Here is a 6114-nt window from a genome sequence, read left to right as displayed (position 1 = left end):
TCCTAGAGAAGAAGAAAAACTAGCCCAGCGTCACCTTGGACCGGAGTCACAGCCCCTGAAGGAAACCGGAATCGCCAGCGGCTGTCCTGAATCAGAGGGGACAGGGCCTGCCGGAATGCGAAACGTCAACTTTCCAGTTTTTCCTGGACGCTGCCCCTGAGTATTTTTGCTCAAGGCTAGCCCTCTACCACCCGAGCCACTGCTCCACTTCTGGCTCTGTTGGTGGTTAACTGGAGATACGAATCCCACAGACTTTCCTGCCCCGACTGGCTTCCAACCTCCGTCCTCAGACCTCAGCCTCCTGTGGAGCTGGGGTTACCGCACCCGACGGTATTCCTGGTTTGTAAAGTCGTACAACAACGTTGTATGAACTGACACATGTTTCCCCTCAGTCACAGCCTGTGGCAAACCTGTCCAAGCACCTGACATAATTGGGCGATTCTGTGCTTGTCTCCTGTTTTCTGAGACCCGAACGATTCACACTCCCCTCACGTTTCACTTCATGACAAGGATAGGTACAGATGCAGACAAAGGCTCGTAGTCTCTCCCTTGAATGTACAAGTCCGAGCTCTATTTGGGTCACCTTACTCTTGTATTTACGATGTTGAAACAAAGTGTATTGAATTTTGCCTATTTCTTTATCTCTAATTTTTTTTTAATCAAACTAGTGATTTGTGATTGGCTGTCTGGACCAACTCCTCAGTTTCGCCTGAATACAGGTCTTAGTTCAACTGGTGAATGTTTTAGTTATAGACTAGGGACTAAGCCGCACTGGTGTCAGAATATCTAGGGCCTCCTGCTAATGGCTATGTATTAAACTTTACACAGAACTAGATGTGATGAGGCAACAGGATCATGAGGTTAGCCTGAGCTACTCAGTGAGATTGTCTTCAAAAACAAATAGCAACTCAAAATGCTATTGCTACTACTAATAATAATAATAATAGTAAATATATAGGCTCTAATTATGGCCACATGAAGTGTAGAATTTGGAACTGGGAATGGGTATAGTTTATGCATAGCATATACAAAATTTGGGTCCAATGTCCAGCACCAAAAAAGGAAGTGCATCTCAAAGACTCAGAAAGTATCCAATCCTATTAAAAACTACGTATTCCTTAAAATATATGTATCATATGTCTCTCTACATAATATATACAGATATATGATATTTACCATATTTGTGTATATGTATATATCCCTATTTAGAGTCTAAATTTCTCTAGTTGATAACTGCCAATATAAAAGTTGGTGAATAAAATAAGTAACTGTCATTTCTATAAAATCCTTGAAATTACTGAGGGTACTCTGGCCTTGCCTAATTTCCTATTCTCTCCATTTTCTTTCTAGCTGTAGCTCTCAGAGTTTATTCTTTCTGACCTTGAGTATTTTCAGTCTACTATTCCTTCTGTCTGGGTTGTTTTTATATATACATACACACATTTTATAAACTTTTCTCAATAGTAACATCCTTAAGTCTGATGGCTTCCAGTGAAAGAAATGGAGATGGAAGAGGTTAAACTGGTTAAACTTCTAGTTATTGTTAATAACAATTTGGGTAAGAACTTATGCAGAGATTACAGTTGGAGACCTAGAGAAGATGTTGTAGTGAGGAAACATTTATAAAGTAGAGTTTCTAAAGTAGAATTAAGATAATGTAAATGTTCATTGAACTAGAAAGGGGAGGAATTGAGGATGTTACCAGTTTCTGGCTCTGGTTCCTAGGTGGAGCGAGGTACCACTCTTTGAGATAAGGAATCAACTAAGGGAAGAGGAGTCTTTGAAGGATGTGGGATGAAAGATAAGCTGTACACATTCTAAGGTTGACATGCCTGCAGGGTACATGTACAAGATTGTTAGTAAATTAGAAATATGGCTCTAAAGATATCGAACATGAAAGTTATTGAGACCTAAGTGTGACAGAAGTATGGTAGTTAATTGGAGATGAAAGTCTCACAGACTTGCCTGTCTAGGTTGACTGAACCACAAGTTTCAGATCTCAGCCTCCTCCTGAGTGGCTAGAATTACAGACGTGAGCCACCAGTGCCAGGCTTGTTTCATATTTTAAAATAACACAATGGAAAAACTGATGTTTGTGTACAGGGCTTTATCTATTTGAAGATTTTGCTTTAATGTGTGAAGGATGAAAAGCAGTCCATATACACCATCTATATAATTCATTTTTAGTTTTAACTTGCAACTATAGTTTTGCTTTGGTTCAGGTATCTACTACCTTTCTTTACCTCATCAGGTGGATGCATCCTTAACTCAAGTGTAAATCCTGATTGGGCTAAGTGAATTCACAAGAATAACTATGTTTTTTGCCAGTGGTTTACTTAGGTGTCTATATATGTTGCAATTTTAGTCAATGACACATGAAGGAAAATCACTAAGAACTTCTAGCACAGAACAGAAAAATTGAATGATCTTATTTAGTCACCAACTTGGAAGACCCTAGAGACATTCTACTTCTAAATATGTATGATATTATTGCATCTCTATTGTTAACCTGGAGATTGCTAATACTTACAGGTTAAGTCAAACTACAAACTCTGAATGTAGAAGACTTAGTACTTAGATGTCAGCTTCCTTTCTGACTGCAATAAATGTGCTCAGATCATTTGTTCAGTTTCTTCAGTGGGGAACTCTGTTTTTTTTTTCATTTGTTTTTCCTGTCTTCTCCCCACTCTGGGTAGCCAAAGGAACACCTAAATCCTTAAGAGTTAATTTTCAGTGTAGACTTTTAGTTATTTTAAAGTCTATATTAAATCTTCAGGCCTTACTCTTTGATGTACTTCCTATTTGTAAGTTTTGAATTTCCCTGACAGTTTGGGTCCCTCTTCAATAGCACTTTATTCTACTGAACTCTAAACTATACCTCTTACATCCTATAAGTCCTTTTCCCTTATTGAATTTCAATCATAAAAGCCACTAATCCTATGTCCCCTGAAACTATGTTCCTATTCTGTGTAATTTTCATGGATTAATTTTTTTTTGCAAGTCCTGTGGCTTGAACTCAGGGCCTGAGTGCTGTCCTTGGGCATTCTCAAGACTAGTGCTCTACCACTTGGGCCACAATAACACTTCTGACTTTTTCTTTCTTTCTTCCTTGCTTTCTTTCTTTCTTTCTCTCTTTCTTTTTGTTGTGCTTTACTTTTTCTTTTTTTAATTGTAATTAATAGAAGGGTTACATTATATATACCAGATAGAAGGTGCATTACTTCACAAACATTGATACCCCTTCTCATGTTTTTGTCCCCATTTCCCTCCCCCCACCTCCCTACTTCTGACTTTTTCTGTGTATGTTACCAGGGAATTGAACCTGGATCTTCATGCATGCTTGCAAGCACTCTACCACTAGGGCACACTCCTGGCCCTCATGGATTAATTCTCAAAATTATCCCTTTATTATGATTTTAATAAGGCCTGGGAGCAATTAGAAAATCACTTGTGCTTGGTAGTCTCTCTTGATCCAGAAATGTCAACCTCACATTCCTAGTAACTAAAGATGACTGAAATAAAAGCCATGAATGGAATCAACGTCAGAAAATTCTGAATGGAATTCTGTATACACTTGTTTGGGAGTAACAACAAATAGATCTCTAATATTCTTTGGATTTGAAAACACACATTAACTGATGAGGCAGATGATGATGAGGCAGAAAGTAATACCTTTTTTTCTCCAGTGATAGGAATCAAATTTAACCCAGGGCCTGGAGAATGGTAAGCAGTGAACAATGCTACCAGTGGCAATACTCTGGCCTGGGGAGCCCAAAAAGGTTTTTTTTTTTTGTTTTTTTTTTTTAAGGTGTTCAGATATTTCCAGGACCTAGTTAGTATCTGGCAGTTCATATTTCTCAGTTGGTACCCATGGAATCTGAATATGGTTGACCTCAGCCAGTTTGTGTTGAAAAGTCAATTCATGACTCCATTTAAAAAATATACATGAGCCAGGCATTGATGGCTCACACCTATAATCCTAGGTACTTAAGAGGTTGGAAGCCAGCCTGGGCAGAAAAGCCCCTGTGAGATTTCTTTCCAATTAACTACTCAAAAACTGAAAGTGCCCTGTAGCTCAAAGGGTAGAATCCTAACCTTGAGCACAAAGAGACAGCACCCAGGCCCTGAGTTCAAGCCCACAACCCACAAACAAACAAAAACTTCTACATGATAGGGTTAGGGTAGGGTGCTAGCCAATAAGCAAAGGCATTGGGGTATCCAGGGGTTGTTTTGTTTTGTTTTTTCTAGTCCTGGGGTTTGAACTCAAAGACCGATTACTGCTTCCAGCTTTTTCTACTTATGTGTTTGCTAGGCAAACACTCTACCACTAAACCACATTCCTAGCCCATCAGGTACCAAGTTTGAGTCCAATTCTTGGACCTAAAAAACTCATAATAATTTATGTTCCAAAACACTCATATATTAAAGACCTATGGCTTTTAGTAATTTTAGTTGATACAGTTGTCTCTACTTTCCAAGCACAGAACATTTTCATTAGATAAAAAGAAACTATATTGTCTCTCCTACTAACCTTTGGACACTACTCATCTAATTTTGTTCTGATTTGCTTATTCTAAATACTTCATAGAAACAGAATCATACAATATGTGAGCTTTTATGTCTCTTTTCTTTCACTTTGTAGAGTGTTTTCAAAGTTCATTCATGTTATATCATGTCAATAATTCTTGCCACTTTATGGTTGAACACCATTACATTGATATACCATGTTTTGTCTGTTTACCAGTTTGTGAACATTTGTCCTGTTTCTACTTGGCTATCATAAATAATGCTGTTATGAACATTTCCTTCTGTGTGTGTGCTGATCCTGATGCTTGAACTCAGGTCCTGGGTGTTATCCTTGAGTTTTGTTTATGAACAACAAAAGCTTACTACTCACTGTTCTAGAAGTCCACAGAGGACACTAGCAGATTCAGTGTCTGGTTGAAGGCTTTCTCTCTACTTTACAGATGGCACCTTCTTGATGAATCTTTATATGGTAGAAAAGGCAACAAGGCTCCTTTTGGCCTGTTTTATAAACATAATAATCCCATATGCTTTCACTATTACTTTTTTTATGTGGGTCTTCAGACGTGAATTCAAGATTTAGACATTGTCCCTGAGCTTCTGTACTTAAAACTAGCGTTCTACCACTTATGTCCTTTTGGTAATTAACTCGGGATAAGAGTCTCACAGATTTTCCCACTCGGACTAGCTTTGAAGATCTTCAGAGCTCATCCTCTTGAGTAGCTAGGATTATAGACAAGAACCACTGGTGCCCAGCTATCATTTTAATTCTTAACTATCCTAGATAATATGCAGTAGTGTGTTATTTTGGGTTGGAATGTTAATTAACTGCATTTTATGTATTATTGTCCACTAATATATACTCGTTGAAAAAAATGGCTTTTAAAATTATTTGCCTATTTTTACATGATCTTTATTGTTTTAAGAGTTTATGACATTCTGACATTCTGGATACTCATATCTTATTAAATTTGTTATTTGCAAGTATTTTCTCCTATTTTGCAATCCATTTTGAATTAGTTTTTATGTATATTATACCACTGGCAAACAAACTTTGTTTTTCCTCTGAAATGATTCAGTCTTTCTATGTAGCCCATGCTGTCTTCAAACTCAAAGTTCTCCTGCCTGCTGAGGGCTGGGATTATAGGTATGGGCTACCCCAACAAACTTCTTTTTAAATTTTTTAATTGTTTTATAAAGATGATGTACAGAGGGCCTACAGCAGCAATTCTTCACCCTTTGTTCCTCCATTTCTGTCCCCTCCCACCTGCCCCAAACAGATAAACAAATGACACAAAAGGAAAAAAAAAAAACAGCAACAAAGAAAAACTCTTGTCTCCATATCCTTGAGTTCATTGTGATAAATATTAATTAATTATTATTTTTGTTTGTTCCCTGGAGCTCTTTTTGCTCAAGGCTAGCATTCTACCACATCAAGCCACAGTACAACTTCTGGTTTTCTAGCAATTAATCAGAAATAAGAGTCTCACTGCCTTTTCTGCCTGGATTTGCTTTGAACAGTAATCCTGAGATCTCAGCTTCCTAAGGATTACAGATGTGAGCTCCCAGCACCCAGCTTGATAAATATTA

Source organism: Megascapheus bottae, chromosome 2 (assembly GCF_031878675.1).
Source record: "Megascapheus bottae isolate mThoBot1 chromosome 2, mThoBot2.hap1, whole genome shotgun sequence".
Classification (NCBI taxonomy): domain Eukaryota; kingdom Metazoa; phylum Chordata; class Mammalia; order Rodentia; family Geomyidae; genus Megascapheus; species Megascapheus bottae.
This window is presented reverse-complemented; position numbering follows the sequence as displayed.